The following is a 26,117-nucleotide window of genomic DNA, read 5'->3' as shown; positions in this document are numbered from 1 at the left end:
TGATCAGAATATAAGAGATGGAAGAGAGACTGTCAGGCATAGAAGACGCAAGAGAAGAAATGGATACCTCTGTCAATGAATACATTAAATTTAAATAAATTCTAGAGCAAAACATGCAGGAAATCTGGGACACTATGATTAGGACTAGAGAAAGGAAAGGAAACCTAGTTCAGAGGCACAGAAAATATTTTTTAACATAATCATGTAAGAAAATTTCCCTAACCTAAAGAAGGTGATGCCTATAAAAATACAAGAAACATATAGAATATCAAATGAACTGGACCAGAAAAAAAGTATCTTTGGCACATAATAATCAAAACACTAAATGTGCAGGAAAAAGAAAGAATGCGAGGGAAAAAGATCAAGTAACATATAAAAGCAGACCTATTAGAATAACACCTGACTTCTCATACATCTAGAAGAAACAAGTGACTGGTCAGATGTGCTGCAGATTCTAAAAGATGCTAGTCTAGACTACTATGTACAGAAAAACATTCAATCAACATAGATAAAAAATAAGGTATTCTATGATAAAATCAAATTTTATCAAAATCTGTCTTAAAACCCAGCCCTAAAAAATTTTTCTTTCCAACCTAAAGAAGTTAATCACACCCGAGAAATCATAAGGAATAAATAATAATAATAATAATAATAATAAATAATCCCAGGCTCTCTGCTTCTCCCTGTTCTAGAGACAACTGCTTCTTTTCGCGCAGTGCCAGTCTCGTTTCAGAGACACGATGGTGAAGGTCGAAGTGAACTGATTTAGCCGTATTGGACGCCTGGTTACCAGGGCTGCCTTCACTTCTGGCAAAGTGGACATTGTTGCCATCAATGACCCCTTCATCGACCTCAACTACCTGGTCTACATGTTCCAGTATGACTCCACCCATGGCAAGTTCAAAGGCACAGTTAAGGCTGAGAATGGGAAGCTTGTCATCAACGGGAATGCCATCACCATCTTCCAGGAGCGAGATCCCGCCAACATCAAATGGGGTGATGCTGGCGCCGAGTATGTTGTGGAGTCGACCAGTGTCTTAACCACCATGGAGAAGGCTGGGGCCCACTTGAAGAGTGGGGCCAAAAGGATCATCATCTCCGCCCCTTCTGCGGATAGCCCCATGTTTGTGATGGGTGTGAACCATGACAAGTATGACAATTCCCTCAAGACTGTCAGCAATGCTTCCTGCACCACCAACTGCTTAGCCCCCTTGGCCAAGGTCATCCATGACAACTTTGGCATCGTGGAGGGACTCATGACCACAGTCCATGCCATTACGGCCACCTAGAAGACTGTGGATGGCCCCTCTGGGAAGCTGTGGTGAGATGGCCGTGGTGCTGCCCAGAACATCATCCCTGCATCCACTGGCACTGCCAAGGCTGTGGGCAAAGTCATCCCAGAGCCGAACGGGAAGCTCACGGGCATGGCCTTCCATGTTTCTACCCCTAACGTGTCCGTCGTGGATCTGACATGCCTCCTGGAGAAAGCTGCCAAGTATGACGACGTCAAGAAGGTGGCGAAGCAGGCATCCCAGGGCCCACTAAAGGGCATCCTGGGCTACACTGAGGACCAGGTTGTCTCCTGCGACTTTAACAGTTACTCCCACTCTTCCACCTTCGACGCTGGGGCTGGCATTGCTCTCAATGACAACTCTGTAAAGCTCGTTTCCTGGTACGACAATGAGTTCGGCTACAGCAACAGAGTGGTGGACCTCATGGCCTACATGGCCTCCAAGGAGTAAGAAGCCCACCCTGGACCACCCACCCCAGCAAGGACACAGCAAGAGAGAGGCCCTCAGCTGCTGAGCAGTCCCTGTCCTAATTCAACCCTTGACACTGAGGTCTCCCTCACAGTTTCCATTCCAGACCCCAGATAGCAGGAGGGGCTTAGAGAGCCCTACCCTCTTGAATAACATCAATAAAGTTCACTGCATTCCCTAAAAATAAATAAATAAATAGATAGATAGATAGATAGATAGATAGATAGATAGATAGATAGATAGATAGATAAATAAATAAATAAATATTCCTAGACCAACAAATAACACATACATACACCACCGTTGCCACCACCCAACAGAATAGCAGAAATGAACAAACACAGATCATTGATATCTCTCAATATCAGTGGTCTCAATCCTCCAATAAAAATATATTAGCAGTCTGGATACAAAAGCAGAATCTATCCTTCTGCTGCATTTGAGAAACAAACTTTAAGGACAGACACCATCTTCATATGGAAAAGTATATTCCAGTCAAGTGGATCTAAGAAACAAGATTGTGTCGGCATTTTAATATCTGACAAAGCAAACTTCAAACCAAAATCAATCAGAAAGGACACTAGATACTCAAAGAGAAAATCTACCAAGAGGACATTGCAGTTCTTAAATCTAAGTGCTAAACATGAAGTTACCTAAGTTCATAAAAGAAACACTCTTTTTCAGTCACATATTGACCCTCACACACTGATAGTGGGAGACTTCAGTACCCCTGCTTGCCAATAGACAGGTCATCGTGACAAAAATTAAACAGTGAAATACTGTAAGTTAACTGCTATTATATAAAAAATGGATCTAACAGATATTTGAGGAACATTTCACCCAAACACACATTTTAAAAAAAAAATACCCCCTCAGTATCTTCTGAAACTTTTGCCAAAATGATTTAAGGCCCACTCTATAAGATAGAACCCACATTTGTCACTACTGGGGTGACTAAGAATCTGAGACTAGAAAGCCCATGAACCTAGGGAAAAATTAAAGACTACAATTCTTAAAAAAGAAAAGAAAGATCAATAAAATGACATTTAATGACATTATGCTATATTCATACATCAACACTTTGTTCCATCATCAGAGAAGGTTACTCTTATAATAATTAAAAAAATACAGAGAACCAGAGCCAGATATTATGTAGAGTGAGAGACCTTGAAACTCATGGCCCTAATGGGATTTATCCATCAAATCAGGATTTTCCCTCAGAGCTCAGGGAGCCCTGTTGTAGAGGGGCAGAAGGAGTTTGAGAGACAGAGGGGATGGAGGAAACCAAGAAATCAAGGCCTTGTAAATCCACATAATCAAAGCATACATGAACTCAGAGACAAAGGCAGCATGCACCAGGCCCCCAAACGTCTGTATCAGATCCTGTGCCTATATGTTATGACTTCCAATTTAGTGTTTTCATGGGAATCCTGAGTATGTGAATGAGTGGGTTTTCTTCCTTGTGCCTTCTCTCTTCTTTCCTTTCCTTTCTTTCTTTTTCCTTCTTTCTTTTCTGTTTTTTTTTTGTTGTTGTTGTTTGTTTGCTTTAGGGGGGTCTGGCTCATTTTGTCCTATTCCACTCCGTTAGTTTTTGTTTCGTCTTATTTCATTTTATTTTATTTTATTATTATGTCATAGAAGACATTTTGTTTGCTAATGAAGAGACATTAAGAGATACTAAAGGGAGAGAATCCAGGTGAGAAGGAAGGTGGAGAGAAACTGGTTGGAGTAGAGGGAAGGAAAACTATAATTAAAATACATTATGTGTGAAAAATTATTTTCAATTAAAGAAACATAAAGTATTAATCCCATTCAGGAAAATATAATCCTCGGAACTAGAAACTTCTGAGATGTTATAGTTTTTGTTATGTTTCATTGGAGAATAAGTTTTCATGTTAATTTTGGATAAACCATCATCATTCAAATCATTACATATTCCTTTTATTTTTTTTCACCTGCTGAATAATCTCCCAGACCAAGATGAGTGGCATTAATTTCTTTATAAAAGGGCACAATGTTGAGTGTTCTGACTTACCATCTAGTAATATGAGTTGTATTAAACTAAAATATTACAGACACAATTGTTAAAATATATATATATTTATATATATGAATATATAGAGCTGGGTTTGGAGTTGGACAACAGCTCTGTCCTTCTTTAAAAGCAAACATGTTGTTAAAAGAAAAATCCAAAGTTTCTGTTTCATGTCAAAAGTTGTCTGATATGGGACAGAAAGAAAAAAGAATTTAGAAAAAAATTTACTTTTCTTCGTATCTAATTTTGTCTTTAGCATACCTCTCATGGAATATATATGTCCGTATGAGTCTATATAAATAATGTTTAAATTGTTCACAATGAGCAACGAATTTTCCTGAAGTAATCTTTGAAGTTTCCAGGAAGAAGATGGGGCCCCACAACAACAACCCCACCTGGTTGATATGACATCATGATGCTGATAGTGCTACTACAAGGCCTGTTTTGGATACAAGCTACTCAAGATGGTTCCAACTTTGTTAAATGAAATGGTGCCAGACCTTCACCAAATACTCAGCGAGTATTTGCAATTATACCAGACATGAATCTTGGAACTTAGCCATCATTTTACTTTCACAGGATCCCATAGAAAGAATGTCACCCCCATGACAGCTATAAGTAATTCTTGAAGATGATACTCCCTCTCCCAACAAAGTTTGTCCTCAGGGCTAGGGACATCATATAGGTGCTGGTTATAATTGGTATAGGGTCGGGGGCTGGGGAGAATTTTATAGGCTCGGGGATCTTTTGGGGGGAAAAGGGGAGGGAATTGAAAGGGATAATAGATTGGTATGAGCTTACTCACACTAATAATAATAGTGAGTAATACAGTGAATACTTGTGAGTTATTATTTATAAGCAACTACATTGGTATAGATTCTTGGTTATTGATACAAAATTAAGCTATATTGAATATTGTATGCATGCTTGCTTCTACCTCTGTTAAAAACATTTTTATATATTGATATATATTTATTATATTGCAATGTACATTTCTACCTCTGATTAAGATACTTACACATTTTTTACATTTGGAGGTCATTGTCCTCATTTATTGCACAGTTATTTATTGTCTTGGTCTTTAAGTTAGGTAGTTATTAAGATTTACAGATCAATAGTCATCTATGTTTGGCATACTTAATCAGGTTCTTTAGATACATAGAGATTATATTCTGCATAGATAGATAATCTTCAACCACTTCAAAGAGCTATGGAAAATGGCATTTAAATAACTTAGGGTTCTGTTGAAGTGAGACACAATTGCTCCTGGCAGCACGGGTTTATTCCCATGAGAATATTGAGCACCGAAGACACTCAACTTGGAACTTGTTTTCTTCTTGGAAAAACTGACCTTTGGGCAAAGCAATAACTATGCCTCAACTACTGACAAAACACATAGTATCCGGAAATGGATAAGCAGGACTGTCAAATCTTGCCAAGACAGAGGAAGATGGTTAGAAAAATTTCCTGCCTTTGAAAATGGTCTGTCAGTTATTCTAGGCCTTAGCCAAAGTTGGTTGCTCCAATGTTGTATATTAGACATTGGGTGCTTGCCCAGGTAGCCAGGTGTCTCTGTCACTTATTGCACATTTTGGAAGTTGCTTGTTTGCACTTCCTGCTTACTCGGGTAATTATTTCACTTCTCAGATCTTCAATGAGGATGAAGACTAGATAATTGTAGTTACTTTCCTCTCATGACCTGGACAAGTTATTTATTATACAAGACTTATACTAGTTAGGATAGGATATTTGTTCTTATTGTATATAATTTTGCATTATACTTAAAACTCTCTTATTTAAACAAAAGAGGGAGGTGCTTTAGGAAGTCTTACAGCTTGTGGTTACCTGCCTACTGGGGCCTGGCCTCTTAGACAATATATGCAGATGCAGAGTCTGCATCCATTCCTTCTTTCTTTTTCCTGGCTGTTCTTTCAGATTGCTGAATTGCTGGATTCATTCTCTGTTCACTGTTCAAGTAGAGAATTCTGATTTGTGAGTTTACCCCTAAATAAAGAACCATCTATTTCTCAATTCTGAGCTAATGTGGGATTTCTTTTAAGCATCCATTCTACAGAAGGCATAAAAGCATGAAGAATTTGCCATCTGAACAACACATGGAAAAAGATAGATTGGTAGATATGACTATGGAATGGTCATATAAGCCTTGTTTAGGGGGTTATATGTTTAGAATTATATAAGTTCGTCAGCAGATTTTAAGTGAAAGCACACCATAAACTGATTTATGACTTTAAAAGATCACTCAACTGTTGTACAGAGTTGAATAAGAATGGAATGGAAAGACTAGTTGATTGTTCCACAGGAATGCTGGAAGAGAATGATAATAGATGATATGGTTAAAAACATGACCCACTTAGATGTAGTTTTGAAAGTTTGATTACTATCAGTTTAAAGAGAAGTTAGAATACAGAAAGTAGATCTGGATTTTATACCCTAAGCAACTCTGTACTTTAGGGTACTGAGGATGCAGAAAAGAAGCAGAAAAGAGAACAAAACTTTACCACTTTAGATGGACCTAGTAATGTTGTTCTAAAAGAGATGATTCTATATACAATTCTGAATCAGTGGAAAGAGATGTGATTAAAGAAAAAACTGCGACTTAGAAATTTAACTTTACATGTCTAGGTAAGTTCACAGAGGAAATAAGGATAAATAGAACTTCTTACTGTATATTCTAGCTAGTTTTTTAAGTATCAACTTGACACAAACTAGGGTCATCTTGAAAAAAACCTTAATTGAGAAAATGCCTCTACCAGATTGTTCTGGAGTGAAGTCTGAGGGGGTATTTTCTTGATTAATCACTGATGTGAGGGTTCCCAGTTCACTGCGGGTGAGGTTGCCACTGTGTACGTGGTCCTGGCATTTATGCAAAAGTAAATTGAACAAACCAGAGGAGCAAGCCAGTAAGCAGCATTCCCCCATGGCTTCTTCTTCTGTTCCTGGCCTGATATCTCTCCATGATGGACTATAAACTCTAAAAGAAAATAATTCCTTTCCTTTTTCTTTAGGTCCTTGTCTTTGTCACTGCAATAGAAAGACTAAACACTGAAAATTCCAACACATGTGGCATCAGGAAGAGAAAATAAAGCTAGAAGACAACTAAAGTATAATGGCTTGGAATCCACGTGAAGCAATGGTTTGAAAAAGGAGTCCTTTTTTTCCAGAGGCCAAGAGAGGCCAAGAGAGATGAAGGTGAAAAGTTGAAACAGGCAATGCAGTCATGACCTCAGAGCAACTGTCTGCTTGCAGTGGGAATAGAGCAGACTAAATAATAGAAGGCACAACTCTTCCCTGCTGAACTCTTGGCTACTAAAGGATTTTTGAGGAGAGGTGGACATTTTCAGTTGCATAACCACTGAGGAGTCTACCAGAGGACAGATAGTTTATAGTAGAATATTATTTGTGGTTTAATAAATAAAGTTTGCCTGTAGATCAGAAGGCAAAGAAGTCACACTAGTCAGTCTTACAGGCCAGGCAGTGGTATCATATGCGTTTAATCAGAGCACTAAGGAGGCAGAGGCAGTCAGCTCTCTGCGGGTTTGAAACCAGCCTGGTATACAGATCATGATCCAAGACTGTTTCTATAGCTACAGTAAAACCCTGTCTGGAAAAACAAAAAAAAAAAGACTATTTCATCACATGACAACAAGCCAAGGAAATTATAAGGAAGTGCCTACTTCTTCTTTAAACAGCAAAACTCCACTACCTGTACGAAGTAACCCAAAGGGGACACAAAGAAATGATATCTGGTAGGTGGATGTGTTTCATTTCATAGAATTTAGGACAGTAAAATATGTACACCCCACCACTGATACCCGTATACTTTAGCTTCCTGGCCACCCAGACCAGAATAATCACACAAAAAGCTTACTAATTATAATACTGATTGGTCAACAACTCAGGCATATTCCTAGCTAATTATTACATCATAAATTAACCTATTTCTATTATCATGGTTTGTTGCTTCACATCTTCCTTCTTAGGTGGTTACATTTCTCTCTGCATTCAGGAGTTTAACTTTCCTGTCTAGCTATATTCTACCCTGCCATATGACAAATCTGCTTCTTTTTTAACTAATGGGAATAAAACATATTCACAGCATACAGAGGGAAATACCACATCATCTCCCCTTTTCTGTCTGAATAAAAAGGAAGGTTTTAACTTTAATAACAAAGTTACATATAACAAAACAGGTATCAAGCAAGAATTACAGTTATAATATTTAGTCTCTCTGTATCTGACAAAATTAAAGAAAATATTCCATCAGCTGTTTTATCTTTGTTATTCTAAATTTAGTATCTAATTTATATTTTATCATAATTAAGGAAAACTATACCTATCTGTCTTCAACTCCATCAAAAACCCCAGAAGGATATAATATTACCTGAGTAAAAAGGAAGTGCATTGTAGACAACTTCCAAAACACTAGAATTGACAGAGATATCTCACTGTCTGTACAGTCACATAAAATTCTTCTGTAAAATTGAGGCATCTTCAGCCTACAGGCCTGTAGTATCTGGCAAACTTTTTCATGAAGCAGGAAATTTGAAAGTCTGTTCCATCTATATTGGCAGTATGTCAGTCACATTCTCCTGTGTCCTGCAGAATGTCTGGCAGACTCTTACATGAAAACCCTAAAGGACTGTCTCACCTTCTTTAGGCAAGTTCAGCAGTATTTTTTCTGTGGGTCCTGCATAGGCAAGTTCAGCAGTCATTTTTCTGTAGGTTCTGCATATCCAGTTTATACAGCATACCATCAAGCAATCCAGACAAGAACAATTTCTTGCCCAAATGACTAGCCTTGTCACATTGAAGACAAATTCCACAATGAGTTTCTTTAATGCTCAACAACCTCTCTAAAAGAATTGGTGCAGCCAAAAGCAGACATAACTCACTGTCAGGAAAAGTCTAAGTTCCTAAAATATTTTAAATGCTGTATTCTGTAAGTATTTGAAGTGTTGAAGATTATTTAACTGAAATATATCTCTGTATATCTAGAAAACCTAACAAGTATAACTATAAGTTTGATTATTATAGATGACTATTTATTAATCTGTATTTCTGAACTATACATTACATTTTTAAATGGGCTTCATAAACACATCTTAAACAGGAGTGGAAATACATATACACAGTGTAACAAAATCAACCTTAAATTTGCCAAGATCCATATACTAATGCAAAATATTCATTTCTAAACCATATCCCCTCCTTTTTTTAAAAAAGAAATTGACTGTGATGGTATGTAACCAACCCTTTTAAAATGAAAATAAACATTTATAAGCAATCATTTCGGGAATTTGGGCATAGGTTTCTCCAAACTACTTCCTGCTGTTTGTTGGGCAAAGTATTTTTTGGGTTCATGGAGACCTTTTGGTGGTCTTGATCAATCAAACCCATTAGACTGGTAAGAATCCACTGGATCTTTTACAGAAACAAAAGCAGAACCTATTTTCCAAAATAATATATTCTTGGACTCAAATTTTGAAGTCAAGATACCTTTAAAATGTATATGTTAATTTTGATTTGTAGACCCCAGAATCAAATATTTTTATTAGTTAACTCAGTAACAGTTTTTATAGGTCTATAAGCCCCACCCTATGGGTTTTTTTTATCTTTTTTAGGATTTATGTGAATATTTTTGCCCAATATTTGGGCACCATTTTTAAACAGAGAATGCACTTTCATTTCCTGGCCACCCAGATGTGAATAATCACACAAAATTATGTTAATTACAACACTGATTAAGGGCTCAGACATATTTCTAGCTAGCTCTTACATCTTAAATTAGACCATTTCTATTATTTTGAATTTTACCACGAAACTTGTAGTTTGTTACCTCACCTCTTCCTTACTGGGCAGCTACATGACATCTGCCAGACTCTTCCTTCTTTCTCACTGCATTCAGATTAATCTTCCCATCTTGCTATATTGTCACCTGCAATAGGCCAAAGGAGCTTCTGTATTAACCAGTGATATTAAAACACATTCATAGAATGCACAGGGGAATCCAACATCAGTTACCTACTCAAGTTTCAATGGAAAACTGCTTTGAATTTGGAATAGGCTGATTCAGGAATCACACATTTACTAGATATTATGACCATCAAGGACATGCATGTACAAATAAAGACAGACAATACTCCAGCATATGTCTTAAATAAAATGAAACTTCTTTTTGCTTATTATAATGTAAAGCATATTACATGTATACTACACAGTCCTACAGGGCCAGTAGTTATAGAAAGATCAAATCAAACTCTAAAGGATATGCTAAATAAATAGAAAGTGATGATAAATCCCTCCAAAAATAGACTGTATAATGCTTTATTAACTTTATAAACTTTGAATTTTCTAAATGCTAATGGGAAAAAAACAACAGCTGTGTAGAGACTTTGGATAATAGGAAAAACTATGTAATTAAAACAACTGATAAACTGAAAAGATGTACTGACCTCAGAATTGAAACCAGGACATGGGTTATGTTAGCAAAGGGGTTTTGCTGTTGTTTCCACAGGAGAAGAAAAGCTATGGATATTATCAAAATCGATAAAGATTCAATTTGAGCAAGAGACACCTCTTAATTAGAATAAATGATAGTTCATCAAAAACAAGGTCATTTAATCTGAACTAACCTATAAAAACTAGCAAATGCCTTTCATTTGATCAGATATAACTTGTCAAAAGAGAATCTCCCCAAAATTAGTGTTGGAGAAGGGTTTTGTTTCTGTATTTTCAGGAGAATAAAGGCATCCAATTAACAAATCCGAAGACCAATAGACAAATGAGACATTTGAAGAAAAAGGACAAATCATCTAGAAAGAATGTCTCAAGAAAAAAAGAGTAAATTGGCCTATTGATATATCACATTTCCAAATAGGATAAAATTTTATCAATCTTCCCAAATGCCAAATGTTTGTTTCTGCTATTCTCTACAGAGACATAATGCAAATGGTCTTTTTGAAGTCCCAGTTCTGTTAAAGATTAAAACTGGATTTAGAGTTGGACTGTGGCTCTCTACTTCTCTAAACTCAAGCATGCTTATTAAAGTGAAATCTGCCTCATGTCAGAAGAGTCATTTGATATGGGACAGAAGAAAAACAAATATTTAAGGACTATTTTATTATCACTAGTCTAATAATTTTTGGTTTTGTATTGACTCTTTAACAGCTTTTCTTAAAGTATAAATTTTATGAGATTTCTATATATACATTTTCAATTTTTATCATAATATTAATAGTCATATAAAGTACTAACTAATTTTAAAAAAGGTTTAATCTATCTTTCTGTACATGATGTCAGATTTGGTCTCTATCAGTTTTCTCCACTAAACAATGATCATGCCTAATAGTAACCATTAAAATCTCCAAAACATGGATGGGACCTCCCAATGGTAATTCTTCCAGGACTATGATAACACCACTAGGCTGAAAAACACCACCCAAAGATTAGCTTTGGACTACAAACTGCTCAGAACAATTTGGAGGTGACCAACTGAAATGGTAGTCTCATGGACTACTCGAGTCAGGACTTGAGACAAGCCTTGCACTTCCCATTATGTAGAGACTGGACAACAAATGATACAGCTACCTCTCCCAGGACTTGACACTTAACCCAAATTTTTCTTTACAGGATTTCCTAAAGATGTCTTCACCCCCAAACAGCACATTCCCAAGAGGTGAGGTGAGTGAGTTTTGACTATTCAGTGGGTTATAGATATTTGTCATTGTGTTTAGGGGTAGTTTATAAATTGCTACTGGTTATGGTCAGGAGGAAAGTTGAACAAAGTAGATTAGATTCAGAGTTCTTGCTTTGAAAAGAGAAAAGGGGATACATATATGATAGGATAAAAGAATAGGTTATAAAATTTATTCTGAAAAGAATAAATGGAAGATATAGATATTATAAGATAAAAAGGTATGTTATTGAATTTACATTTAAAAACAACTAAAAATTTTAAATATTTTACCTTGGATTGAACTTTTGTATAATGTATAGAAATTTTGTATATTGATATAAATGTGAGATTAATTTTGTTGGAACATAGTGTACATAAATTTCTAATCTTGTTCAAGATATTGCACCTAAACAGCTCATTTAGCAATGTAATGCAAGTTTCTTATACTTTAAAGTTATTATCACCAACTCTTTAGGATAAGAAAATGGAGGTTATTAATTGGTCACCTATTACAATTGAACTTGTAGTCATAATAGGTATGTTTTCAAGGTCAAGGAGAGATATATTTTAGATAGACAGGTCATCATCAACCACTTCAGAGACCTACAGAATATGGCATTTAAGATGCTTTAATAACACAGGTTATTTTTTAATGACAACGAGACATGTCTAATCCTGGCAGCACCAATCTACTTCACAAGAAATGATGGGCACTGAAGAAACTCAACATGGACTTAACTTTCTTTGTGGCAAATGTAAGCAACTGAGCAAGAAAATATCCTTGCCTCAACTGCTGACAGAATGCTGTCCTAATTGAATAAGCAGGACACAAAAGAGAGTGACTGCCAAACCTTATGAAGACAAAGTGGGACGGTTATTCAAAAATATTGCTTTATAGAAAATTCTGTTGACTTTTCTAGGCCTTTAGCTAAAGATGGATACAACAATGTTGCAAAGGAACTTTGGGTGATTGTTCAGGCAACCAGCTGTTTCTGTCATTTCTCACATCTTTTGGAATTCTCTTGCTTGCACTTCCTGTTTTCTTAGTTAATATTATTTCCTACTTAGGTCTCTGAGGTAATTGAAGACTACATAATTATAATTATAGTTTTCCTTGCTTACAAGACTCAGAAAAGAAACTGACTAAAGTGGTGTAAAGTGTAAATGGTTATGAGACATTAAAAGATAATTTGATAATGCAAATTAGAACAAAAAGTGAATTAGGTACAACCTTTTGAACTCATCAATATTGGATAGATATGGGGTATTTTCTCTGAATTTGTCAAACGTAAATGGACTATACATTGTTGATTAATTTATTGCCTGTATATTATATATAATTATTATACTTATTTTATATAGTTTTTCTTATATCATTTATAGCTTTCTTTTTATTTTAGACATAAGGAGAAATATAGTTGGTATATTATTTGTGTTTTAATAAATAAAGTTTGCCTGAAGGTCAGAAAGCAAAGAAGTGACACTAGTCAGTCATACAGACCAGGCAGTGACGGCACAAACCTTAAATCCCAGTAGTCACACTAGTTAGTCACACAGGCTGGGTGAAAGTGGTGCATGCTTCTAATTCAGCAAAAGAGAGGAATAGAAGCTGGGAGGAGTCTCACATCAAGCCTCAATTTGAAGATTCATGGCGGTAAAGAGTTGCTCATTTTGGTCTGAGGTAAAGAACTAATGACTGGCTGCTTTGCTTTTCTGACCTCCAGCTTGATCGACAATATCTGTCACTGGGCTTTTATCATTCATGCAATAATAGTTCTAAACAAAGGGTCATATAAATGATCCTCAATGGTTCTCAAAATAAAATTAATTGATAGAATAAAATTTAATGTATCAATAACTAAGATATGTTAAAATATGCCTTCATGAAAATTAAATAAAATTTCAATATATTTCTTACACATGTATATGACACATACATATCCACTTGCATAATATTTTTATAAATACCTATATGTGTTCTGTCTCAAACTAAAATGGTTTATGAATTTGTTAAAAGAAAAAAGATAAAGCATGTGATAGTTATATCAATAAAAGTATTTGTAGGAAGGGAATGTTAGCTATAATGTTCTTTTATGTCATCTGGAATTCATTTTGCAAGTCTATCAAGAATTTTAGCATCTATGTTCATCAAGGAGATCAGTCTATAATTTAGTGCTCTTTTTGTTGTATCTTTACCATGTTTGGGCATCAGAATAAGACTTGTTTTACAAAAAGAGTTTAGAAGCAATTTTTTATTTACATTTTATGTAATAATTTGAGAAGTATTGGTTTTTGTTCTTCTATGAAGATTTGGTATAGAATTCTGCCATGAATCCATCTGGTCCTAGACTTCTTTAGGGAAGTGATTTTTTTTAATTGCTGTTTTAATGTCATTCCTGGTTATAGATCTGATAAAATTATGTATTCTATTTTGGTTAAATTTTAGTAGCTCATATATATCTAGACATTCATCCAATTCTTTTGGATTCTTTTCAGTTTAGTGGATACAGGTTTTATGGTATGTCCGCAGGAATTTCTGCTTTTTTGGTATTGCTTCAAAGGTAGTGAAGAACTCACATAGATCTGGAATAAGAAATAAAGTCTAACTACAATTGGTTTAATTTTGTGTCACTATCACAGGGATTTCCTGAAGTATGTAGACAGGTAGAAATGACTCATCAAAAGAGTGATTAATGAAGACATAGGCAGGGTAAATGAAGGAACAACAATCTTCCCTGTGGGACAGAAAGAGATGCAGGGTCCAGCAACTGAATGTTTAGCTGTCCCTGTATTCATTGTCTCAGCACAGGAGTCAGAGAAAGACTTAAAGGTTGTCAGAAAGATCATAAAATGCAAGATGAGGCTGTCCCTTGTTGCCATGACTTGGAGGGATCTGGAGCTGTACCTCAGTTGGTAAAGTGCTTGCCTAGCATGCATGAAACTCTGGGTTCAATTACCAGAACCAAATAATTCAAGCATGGTGGTGTATGTATGTAATCACAGGGAAGAGATCAGAGTTCAAGGTCTTTTTTAGCTATGTAGGGAGCCCAGCTTAAGTGATGTGAGATCCTATCTCGAACAACAACAATAACAAAATAACAGAAGGTAGTGGTGTTGGTTTTCTAAGAGTCCATGAGAAGCTGTGAGATAACACATTTGCTATTCTTGGTAGATAAATATTTTGGGGGAAGATATCCAAGGAGGGGTTCTAGTAGGGGATTACATCAGTGAAGGAAGGAGAATACACAAAAAGAGTTACAGCTGTAGGATCTGTATGAGAGACAGAAGGTGGTATAGAAGGTTCTTCTGTATTTGTGTTGCTTTCATTGGTTGAATAAAGAAACTGCCTTGGCCTTTTGATAGGGCAGAACTCAGGTAGGTGGGGAAGACAGAACAGAATTCTGGGAGAAGGAAGGCAGGGAGAGAGAGCTGCCATGGAGCCTCTAGGTAAGACATTCTGAATCTTTCCCAGTAAGCCACAACCTCGTGGTGAGCACAGATTAAAAGAAATGGGTTATATCAAGATCTGAGAGTTGGCCAAGAAGAGGCTATATATAATGGGCCAGGCAGTAATTTAATTAATACAATTTCTGTGTGGTTATTTTGGGGGTTGAGCTAGCCAGGCGGCAGGACACAGCTCGCTCATTCCTACTACAAGAAGGCAAAATGAAAAGGACTCAGGTAAGGCATAATATTGTGAAATATTAATTTAAGATGTTTTACATTTATTTATACTGTGGGATATTCATTTAATGAAGTAAAGATGTGTTGCATTATTTTATGTTACATTGTAACATGACAGGCCGGTTTGTTGGGGTTTCTGTCCCGCCCGGTACCCCAACAAGCCAGCAAGCCCCAAAGAAAATCACACAAAAGACTCCATAAGGTTATAAACTGATTGGCTCATTAGGTCAGGCTACTTATTAGTTCTTATAACTTATCTTAACCCATTATTCTGATCTATGTTAGCCATATAGCCTGGTACCTTTTTCAGCTGTCAGCTTACATGTTGCTTCCTCGGTGATCTGGGCAGGAGTGGCTGAGGGAGTTTCCTCCTCCCTAGCCTTATCCTATTCTCATTGCCCCGCCTCTACTTCCTGTCTGGTTGAACCGCCTATACTTCCTGCCTGGCCAATCAGCGTTTTATTAAAATACATGATTGACAGAATACAGATAATTCATCTGCACCATTACATTTGTAAAGCTGTGTTACTTTACCTGCCTAAAACACCTAATAGGTCTAATAAAAAGTTGAATGGCCAGTAGCTAGGCAGGAAAAAGGAGAGTTGTGGTTGGTTTGAAGAGAGAATAATTAGAAGAAGAAATCTAGAGAAGAGGGAGGTGTGTAAAAAAGGAAGAGAGGGGATCACCTGGGGAAAGCCACACAGCCACAAAGCCAGAGAGTAAGTAAGAAGGAAAGAAAGATATATAGAATAAAGAGAGTTAAAAGCCCAGATAAAAACCTAGCTAAAGAGAAATGGGATAATTTAAGTTAGAAAAACTGGCTAGAAACAAGCCAAGCTAAGGCTGGGCATTTATAAATAAGAATAAGCCTCTGTGTATTGGTTTGGGAACTATGTGGTGAGTCTCCTAAGAGTTTAAAAAAAAATAAGAATTAACTTCAGCAATATAAAACTAGACCAAGTTAGAGGATACATGTGATCATTTTGGGATGGGTCAAGGAGCCATAGCTGTCCAGAAAGGCTTGAGAGTATGCAAGTAATTAACATACCAGAGGTGGGAGGCATTTTGGAATCAACTTTAGAATCTTGTCAGGAAAGTTGATTTTGAGATTTTCATTATGGGCTTTTTTCATTGTGGGCTTTTTTCAGGAAGTCAGTTAGCAAATAGTCTGCAGTTGTGAGGCAGATTCAAGAGTCTTACTGGAAGCTCAACATTTTCTCAGACCTTCTTAAATATGGCGGTAGGTTTATCAAGAAATATTCCCACATCTGATAAGAACCCCTCCTCCAAGAAACAGTCAGTTTGTAATGGCTAGGTAATTGAATCTCCCCCCCCCCACCCTGAGTCTAATCATTAGATCATTGAGGGATGCTGAGTCCCTTTTAGCAGATTCCATGTGATTAAGAGTATGAAGAAAGCAGAGGCAGAAAAAAAAATAATATCCCTTTATGGGTCTACCCTAAGTTTACCTAATTCCTGCATGAAAATATGGATATGAAGAATCTATCATCTGAGCTTGGGTCACAGGTACAAAGTTATCATGGAGAATATGGCCAGAAGGATTAGAAGATATAGGCAACAACTGGAACAAAGTCTCTCTATACAATTGTCTCTACAAATCTCTTCTATCTTCCTCTCCTGAGGGCACTGAGATGCCAAAGGCTATGTCAGTTTACAGAATTGTTCCGAGCTGAGATATCACCAAGCCAAGATAGAAACTGAAGAGATTTGGGCTTTCCCAAAAAGCTATGCAAAGTCAATGGCACCCCAACCACGAGTGATTGTCCTTTATAAGTCGGAGAGACTATCATGTGTACCATGTCCATTTTAAGTCAGGTTTGAAAGTAAAATCAAAACAACTGTTTAAGAAGCACCAAAGTTTTTGACCATTAGTATGAAGTGGGCAGATGTGCAGCTCATTTGTGAGATAACAGATTGCAGATTCAATAAGTAAAAAGAGATCAATTATCTGGTTCTAAGGGGGTTTTAGGGAACAGCCTTTTCAGGATGTCTTTCAAAGAAATGTAGTTGGGATGTTTTCTTTACAGTTTTGCCTGGGGTTGAGTAGAGGATCTCTCAGCCTCTTCTAGTCTGGCTATTATATTTGACTTGTGTCTTCCTTCCTGTTCTGAGAGTCAGAATCATAGTCTTACAGACCATGACTTGCCCAAGAGTAGGTACTTAGAAAATATTTATGGGACTAAATTCTACTAAATACTTCCTGCAATTAGCTATAAGACAGTTTTGAGTTTACAATTTTACTACTAAAAAGTCAGAAAAGGTACCAAATGTAAGCAATCACTATGGAGAATTGTATGAAGTATATTATTCTGTATAAAATATATTTTTAAATTATTATAGACTACTTCATGAAGTAGATACTGGTGTTACCTTCTTCTACAAATAACAATAATGGCAACATATAGTGTTTGGCATATTCTATAGCTGAGCTCAACAGTTCTTGGTATATTGATTAACCTAATACCCTAACAACCTTTTGTTGTATAGACTTGTGTTTATGCCCCTTGAACATGATAGCAAAAATAGAGTTCTAACTAGCACATTAACTAAAAACTGAAGGTTATAATTTGGCTGGCTTCAGCATCTATAGGCTTAACCAATAAATATTATTACCTGCTCAAATTCTCTGGACAAAATAATGAACATATCCATATATAAAATGATCTATATTGATCTTGACTACAAATCATTGATTTTAATATATGGTATTTTGAACTTTCAACTCAAAAAATACTAATATGAAAAGAGGGTAGAGTAAAAATAAATAGGAAAGTGAGCCTATTAATGAATTGCATACAAATGAAAACTTGATAGGAAAAAAAAAGCTCAAAAGAGTTTCAAAGTATTATTTAAAGGCCTGGCTGCACCCCTGTGGGATCTGATTCCCCAAGCGTCCCTCTCAGCAAGTGGCTCAAGTATAGATTTCCCATTTGGTCATTGACATGCATTATTTCATTCCCCCTTCAAGACCAGTAAAATTTACTTTTAGCTGCAGGGAGACAAGGGGTGACAGGACAATGAGTCTCAACAATAATTTTGTAAGTGAGCTCAGATAGACTACACCTGTCAAAATAAGTAATCCATGTCCTAAATTGCTGGTTCCACTATTTGTTGTTTTGTAAACTTGAGTTATTCAGCCTTCTTACTAATTTCTCCCACTGCTGTTCTCAGAGACATTTGTATTTTTATTCCCCTATTCTCCCTCCCTGCTTCTCCACTCCACCCCAACTGTACTCTTATAATTAACTCAGAAGGTACCTGTCTCCTCCAAATACTTCAGGGGATGAAAAGAAAAGCTAGAAGCAAAATTATTCCCACAGGAAATGGATTGTTAAATCAGCAGGCATTCTTGAAAGATGTCAGACATAGGTTGGTTCATTGTGGCTCAGTCTATCAATGTTCAGCTTTTCTATAATACCTCCCTCCCCTTTTTTTGTTCTTTTGTCAGCTGGCACCAACTGACAAAGAGACAATGGCATCACAGCATAGAAGTCAAACTAATTAGGAGTATAACTAAGTCTAAGGAGTGTTCAGCTGACAGTATTTTAGATGCAGGAATACTATGTCCCTAGTCTCTGAAGTTCAAGTTCAACAAACCATGCTTCTGAGTCTATATCCAAGTAAAGTTATGGTATGTGGAGTTTTTAACAATGGCACATGGTTGGGAAAATCTTTCTTATACCCATAACATGACCATTCCATTTTTAAATCAGAGAAACTGTGATTATGCATTTGAGACACAGCACTGGGTCCATTAGAGGGAAATGAGCCTTCTTCCATTTCTGATAATATATAACACATTAGCATCTTCTATAAGAGAGACACTCTTCTTCAGTGATATTCCCAGCGACAAATTGACCACACTCCTGTAAGTAATCCCAATCAAACCAATTGATTCACTAAACTCAGCTTGGTTGAGTTATTTCTTTGGTCTATTGTCAGAAATCTATATTGATTGAATATATGTTTGTTGGTTTCTTTCCAAGATAAGTTAGTAAAACTTTTACTGCCCAAATAAGACCGTGGAAAAACAGAAGATGAGTTAGGGAGGAACAGTTTTATTGTTCCCACTGCAAATGGCAAGACATCCATCCAAGGTTACTGTGTCTGAAGATGGAGAATCCTATTGTTACGGAGGAAAGTGAGATTCCTTTTTGGGGTCCTGGTTTTACTAATAAGAAAATATAGATATCATGGCAAAAAACAGTTCAAAGACAACTTCATTAGAACAGCAAAAAGTATAGAGGTTAGGTGAAAATCCCAGTAACTTACTAGGATGAAATAGTGAAAAATGCCATTCCTTTTAAGTTAGATATGGAATTAAGCGGTTGCATATTAAGAAGGGAAAAAACAGTCCTTCTGAGAGATGACTCAGTGTTTAAAAGTGTATATTGATCTTACAGGGGACCATAGTTTTGTTATTAGCACCCATGTTATAGGAAAGGGGCTCACAACCACCTGTAATTCTAGCTCCAGCTGAGATCCAGTATCCTCTTTTGGCCTCCACAGACACCTGTACTCAAATGCATATATACATATGCATTTGTATGTATTATACATTATACATTTGTATGTATTATACATTTGTATGTTATATATATATATGAATATATATATTCATATTAAAAGAAAATACAAAAACTGAACCAATGTGGAGGCCCAAAGAGTTTGGGACTTGTTTCCAGTTCATTCAAGGTTATTGTGCTTCTAACAAAGGTCCCACCATGTTGTAAATCAGAGTTCTGCTCTCTCAAGGCTATTGTCAACAAGTGTGACTAGTTGCCAGACTTCCTGCTCCTGAAATAGGGATGTTGTTGATTCCTACCTAAAACAAAAGTCTAAGGACCCAACTAAGTTCCACTTCCCTTTGTGGAAATAACTTGGGATTCCACCTAGGGAGTGGTTTATCTACAGAGTGTTTGGTCTAGGGCATGAATCAGGGGCATTAGAAATGAATGTACCCATGACTTTCAATTTGTATGTTAATGCATTCTTTTGTTTTGCTTCCACCTTTTGAGGTCAGGGGTATATCAACCGTTTGGGTGAATTTTCAGTACTCACTGGAAAATTCCTTCCTGGTACTGCCCTATATATTTCTGTTTTATTATTTTTGTTCGCATCTTTGTATTCTTTACTATATTTCTAAATTTCTCATGCCACCACTCTGGAGAAAGGTTTTTTTTGTTTTTTGTTTTTTTTTTTTTTTTTTTTTGTCGAGGTTGGTCCCCGACAAACCAAAAAACACAAAACGTCAGCTCACGTCTTTTCTGGCCTCCAGATTCTATTCTCAAATTTTGTACTTGAAGTTTTTCAATGAGGTATCAAATTTGTCTATGGCCTTACCACTCGAAGTTAAGCAGGGTCTGTCCTTGTTAGTACTTGCATGGGAAGAAATGAAAAAAATCTTTGGGCTAGTGAGCATCTGTCCAAATAGTATATGGTCTTTTATAGAGCCCCTCCTGCATGAGTTTCTTAGGCTTTATTTCATAATGTTCTATTTCTTAGATGATGCAAGGAAAGAAAGGGATTCCAGAACTCTGTAAAGAGACTTCTTTCCATTGTTTTTTAGGACTTATCTTTAGTTTCTATTCTCCTATTACACCATGGAGGCTGTCTTCTTCAGTATGCATATTGTAATGGAAAAATTAAAAATGCTGCAGATCTCTGGTGGTGGCAGGCAGCAGAAATGCTACAGGTCCAAAAGTAGTGGCAGCAGGCCATGTGGCTGCAGGCAGTGGGCCCTCAGAGCAGCGAGTCCCAGGCAGGGATGGCTATAGGTCCCTGAGTGGTGGCTGGTCCCGGGGAAGGAAGACATGCAGTGGTGGGAAAGAGACAGAGACATGGATAGGCATTCCACACAGAGTGAGGTTGGATATTTATTCAGTGGATTCTGGAGGGGAAAGGGAGAAGAAAAGAAGAGCAGAGAGAGAGGGGGAGAGAAAGAGAGAAGGGGAGGGAGAGAAGGTAGAAACAGAAGGGGAAAGGGAAAAGTGGGGAGAAGCAGAAGCTACCTTTTTGAGAAGGAGATGGAAAAGAGAGAGAACTCAGGCTGGAGGCCAAAGATCAGCCTGTCTCAGCAGATGGGGAAGTGGGCGTGGCTTGTCTCTTAAAGAGATAGAACAGATCATTACACATAGGAGTTTTGTGCCTCCTTAATGAATGGAATCCATTATATGAGTATATGACAAATTAGAAAATAGGTTTCAAAGCCTAAAATAAGATTGTAAACAGGAATCTGTTGTGTGGCTCCTACTCTAGGCCATTAGACACAAAGGAAGCTGAGTTCTTTGCCTAGAAAGAACATGCCCACAAAAGAGGGAAATTATAGGCAAAAAAAAGATAGGTAGATGCTATCCTTTACCCTAGGCTCTGAACTGGCCAAGGAAAATGAAGAAGAATTAGATAGAAACATCAGATTGTCATTTTTGTGTCCAGGGTGAGTGAGTAAGGTAAAGAACACAAATTAGGTTTGTGCCAAATAGTTTCTTCTGGGTCCAAAAAACACAGAACCTAGAGGAATCAGATACCAAAGAAGAGGGAAAAAGCAAGATAGAAGTGAAAGAAACTATCTCCCAGGCCCAACTTCCAATATAGAGGAAGGGGAAATCCGTGATTTTGTATGCAGACAGGAGCCTTTGTGGTGGATCACTATAAGACATGATGTTTACTAGAGAATACTTAGCATCTGAACTGCTTGAATGGAGACTTTTAAACAAGTCATGAAAAAGTACCCAACAGCCTGTCATGTGGTGTTGTGGGATGTGAAAGGAGATCAGTCAGAGTGCGGAGAAAGCAGAGAAAATACCCTTCCCTGTTAGAGACAAAGACTGTATGTAATCTGAGGGTAATTGGTCTTGATGGACAGGTTTATATGAGCCATTAGTGACACTTGGTTATCCCATGAATATCAGGGATTGGAAGACAAAAGAGGGACAGATGCTATGGAAGGAACTGTGCATGTATGTGGCAATGTTTAATATCTCTGTGATTGGGCCCATGAGGAATTAATAGGGAAGTGAAGAAAAATTAATTCAGCAGTGACCTTAGGACTGTTAAAGCCCTTCAATGGCTTTGTTGAGCCCCATGGTGAGACATAGTAGGAAGATCTTTATGAAGTAGGAAAAACTTTGGTAGAATTCAGACAATTGAGACTGGCATGCAAGTCAGATTTAAAAATGATGCTAAATAAGTCAAGAATGAGTAATATGAAAAGAAAGGAAAGTAATTTATTCAGGTCACTCTAGCAGCTGTGGCAAGGGGTATCTAAGCAGAGGTCCTAAGGAAAAGGATTTGGATGGAAGCTAAAGTCATGCTTTTAAGAATCTGAAAATTTTAAAATCTGAACTGTTGTTCAATAAAGGTAGAAAGAAGAAAGCAAAGCGACTGAGAAAGATTAGGCCTGCCTTAGCGATAGGCAGATACCATCTACCCAGGTGATATGGTATACATTTCTCTCCTGCAAGAAAGTGTTCTAAGGATGGAGATTTCCCAGTACAATCGTCTTTGAGCACGTAGGTGCGACGAATAGAAGGGCAACAGATGTCTACATTGCTGTCTTTAGGCCTCATAAGTCTGAGGTCCCTGCCTATAGCAGAAGAGAATATGGCTGAGATATTACAGTACCATTCTTCCTTGGCCTCAGGCTAAACAAAGCAAAGCAGTATAAGCTAGCCCTGCCCATCCCATCAATGGAGGTGTACAGCAGCACCCCTAATGAGAAAGAAAAAAGTTCATAGAGAATGATAGTGTGCTAAAGCATATTCTTCCATCCACACTACCACCCAGCATCACTTTTCTGAGGAAACAACAGGGACAAATAAAAGATTGTAAGAGATCTTTCCATATGTTATTGAAACCTTACTAATGTGTGTGGAGGAGTGTGTGGTAATTACCTATTACTGAGCTCTGAGTCCAATTCATCTGGAACAGACAACAGTTCACTTGCAGAGTACCCTTTCAAGGTTACCTTTACCATCCCACTATTAGTCATGGAAGAGTAGCCTAGTGTAACATAAGGAACTGGCTTGTTGGTGTTTCCGTCCCACCCAGTACCCCACAACCAGCAAGTCCCAAAGAAAATCACACACAGGACTCCATAAGATTATAAAACTGATTGGCCCATTAGCTCAGGCTTCTTGTTAACTCTTGTAGTTTATATTAACCCATTATTCTGATCTATGTTAGCCATATGACTTGGTACCTTTTTCAGTTGTCAGCTCACATGTTGCTTCTTCGTTTATCTGGGTAGGAATGACTGACAGAGCTTCCTCCTTCCTAGCCTTCTCCTATTCTCATTGCCCCACCTCTACTTCCTGTCTGGTTGACCTGCCTATACTTCCTGCCTGGCCAATCAGCATTTTATTAAAACACATGATTGACAGAATACAGACAATTCTCCCACACCATTTCCCTCTTTAAAAAAAAAAGAAAGGAAAATACCCATAGTCCATTTCTTGGGAATGTGGGCATAGCATTTCAGGCTACTTCTGGCTAGTTGGGGTGCTGATAATCTTATGGGGACCTAAAGAAAATTTAGAGTTATAGTCAAGTCCTGACTGGAGTATCCTGTGAGACCTGATCATCTCAGGCAGCATGTTGAATCCGTTCTGGATGTAGAACTCAGACATCTGGACCATCTGTTCCTACCATAGATTTCTCAGGTGGTCTTCCTTGATCAAACTGGATTTTTTTTTAACTCAGAATGAATCCACAATCTCTCATTTTCTGTGGAAACAAAAGCAAAATCTCTTCTGAAAAGTAGTATACCTTTTGACTTCAATTTTGAAGCCAAGATATTTTCAAAATACCTTTCTTGGATTAGTTCAGCAGCATTTACAAACAAAAGTCTTTTAGCAGCTGTTGCTCCTTCCTCAGCATTCAAACAATTCAAAGAGAGCATAATAGCATACAGTATCAAGATTCTCTGTATATTTTCCATCTTTATGCAGTTTTATTTTAACCTCTATTTCTTTTATTTTTACTTTTACTTTTTGAGACAGATTCTCTGTATATCTTTGTCCTGGAATAACTCTGTAGACCAGGCTGTCCTTGAACTCACAGAGATCCTCCTGTCTCTGCCTCCCCAGTGCTGGGATTAAAGGTGTATGCTACCACACCTTGAACTCACAGAGGTCAATCTACCTCTGCCCCTTGAAGTCTCAGGGGTTAATTTACCTCTGCCTCTCTAGTGTTGGAATTAAAGGCATTAAAACACATGATTGACAGAATACAGACAATTCTCCCACACCAGCCTAGGTCTTTGTTGTGGTATCCTTCCCACCTTCTGTGAAAAGCTTTCATTACACATATGATATAATGCTAACCTCTAAGTGTCTTACAGAACAGCAGTTGTAAATGTGTTAGAAGTTTTATGGTTTAGGAAGAGCCATATAATACTGGACAACATTATTAAGCAAAGCCTACAATTGTCTGTATCTATATGAAAGTAAACTTAAGAAATAAGGAAAGAAAAAAAGAAAGGAAGGAAGGAAGAAAGGAAGGAAGGAAGGAGAGAAAGAGGGACAGAGGGAGGTAGGAAGGAAGGACAAAAGGAAGGGAAATAATCCACATAGGATTGGTACCAATCAGAAACCAGAAGCAAATCTGGTCCCAGGAACCAACTGAATCCTGGAACACTGGCAAATCAGGATTGAGTCAGTGACCAGATCCAGAGTCAGTGATCTCCACTGGAACATGGAACATGATGAGCAGGCACTGCCATCTGAAGGGTACACATTCCCACAAGGAAAGAAAGTGCCCCGTTGAGTCCAGGTTCATCTAGGAAGCCAAGCTTGACACAGAGATCATGCTGCGAAGACCCCTGAAGCTTTCTTCTTAGTCTGTGTATGTCACATTCTTTTTAAATAGACTTGTACAGAGGATCAATTCCAGTCCTGGAAGGCAACCCAATCCCAGGACATTGGCTGATCAGAATTGAGCCAGTGACCAGATCCAGAGTCAGCAATCTCCACCAGAACAGGTACAGGGGAGTAACTGCTAAGCTAGTAAGCCAGACCCAGAGACCACTGAGGGTCCAGATGTGAATCTGGGACCTTCAAGGGAGTAGACCTAAGCCAGGAACTTGGTGGGTCTCAGTATGAGTCTAGGACCTCTGAGGAACTAGGCCTAATCCAGGACCTCTGCCAGTATGGGCATGAGTGAACCTGAGACCTCCGAGGGAATAAGTAGGAACCAGAGATCTTGGTGGTGCCAGGCATGAATCTGGGTCCTCAAAGGAAGTATGCCTGAGCCAGGACTTCTATGGGTCTGGGAATTGGTCTGGGACATCAAAGGGAATAGGCAGAAAACTGGAACCTCTGTGGTTCCAAGCATGAATTTGGGACCTCTGAGGGTGTAAGGAGGTCCTCTGCAGATTTGGGCCCACCTGAGCCTGGGACATCTGAGGCAGTAGATCAGAGCCAGAAACCTTTCCAGGTCCAACTCCAAACCAGGGACTTGTGCAGGAGGGGTTCCAGACCAAGATTTACAGAAACAAGGCAAAGCCAGCAACCTAGGCCAAAGTAGGCCTGATACAGCAAACTCCAACAAAGCAGAGCAAAGCACAGGAGTACTGAGCTATCTCCAAAAACACAAAGTAACCAATGGGTTAACTAGAACTGTGAAACTAACTGTACCATGGGGAACAACCTTTGAGCTTTGTAATCACTGGCACCTGAAAGATTATTCAACAGAATCTCAGAAAACCCCAACCACACCTATGAGATGAAAAGATGAGTAGAAAAGGTAAGAACACATGCTACACCACAAAGAGCAGCACAACACCAGTAAAACCTAAAGACACTACAACAGTAAGACCTGAACAACCAAATATGAATGAAGCAGAAGAAAATGACCTAAAAAATGACTTCAAGAGAATGTTTGAAACTCTAAAAGAGAAAATGAGAAATTTCCTCAATGAAAT

At 37.6% G+C, this 26,117-nt stretch overlaps 1 pseudogene; it reads left to right on the top strand.

The window, feature by feature from the left end:
• Positions 1 to 764: 764 nt before the first annotated feature.
• On the top strand, positions 765 to 1,865 carry LOC146890313 (glyceraldehyde-3-phosphate dehydrogenase pseudogene; annotated as a pseudogene).
• Positions 1,866 to 26,117: the final 24,252 nt, after the last annotated feature.

Source organism: Myodes glareolus, chromosome 22, assembly GCF_982192425.1.
Source record: "Myodes glareolus chromosome 22, mMyoGla1.1, whole genome shotgun sequence".
Taxonomy (NCBI): Eukaryota; Metazoa; Chordata; class Mammalia; order Rodentia; family Cricetidae; genus Myodes; species Myodes glareolus.
Note: the sequence above shows the minus strand (reverse complement) of the source record. Positions and strands in the feature narration are given on the sequence as shown.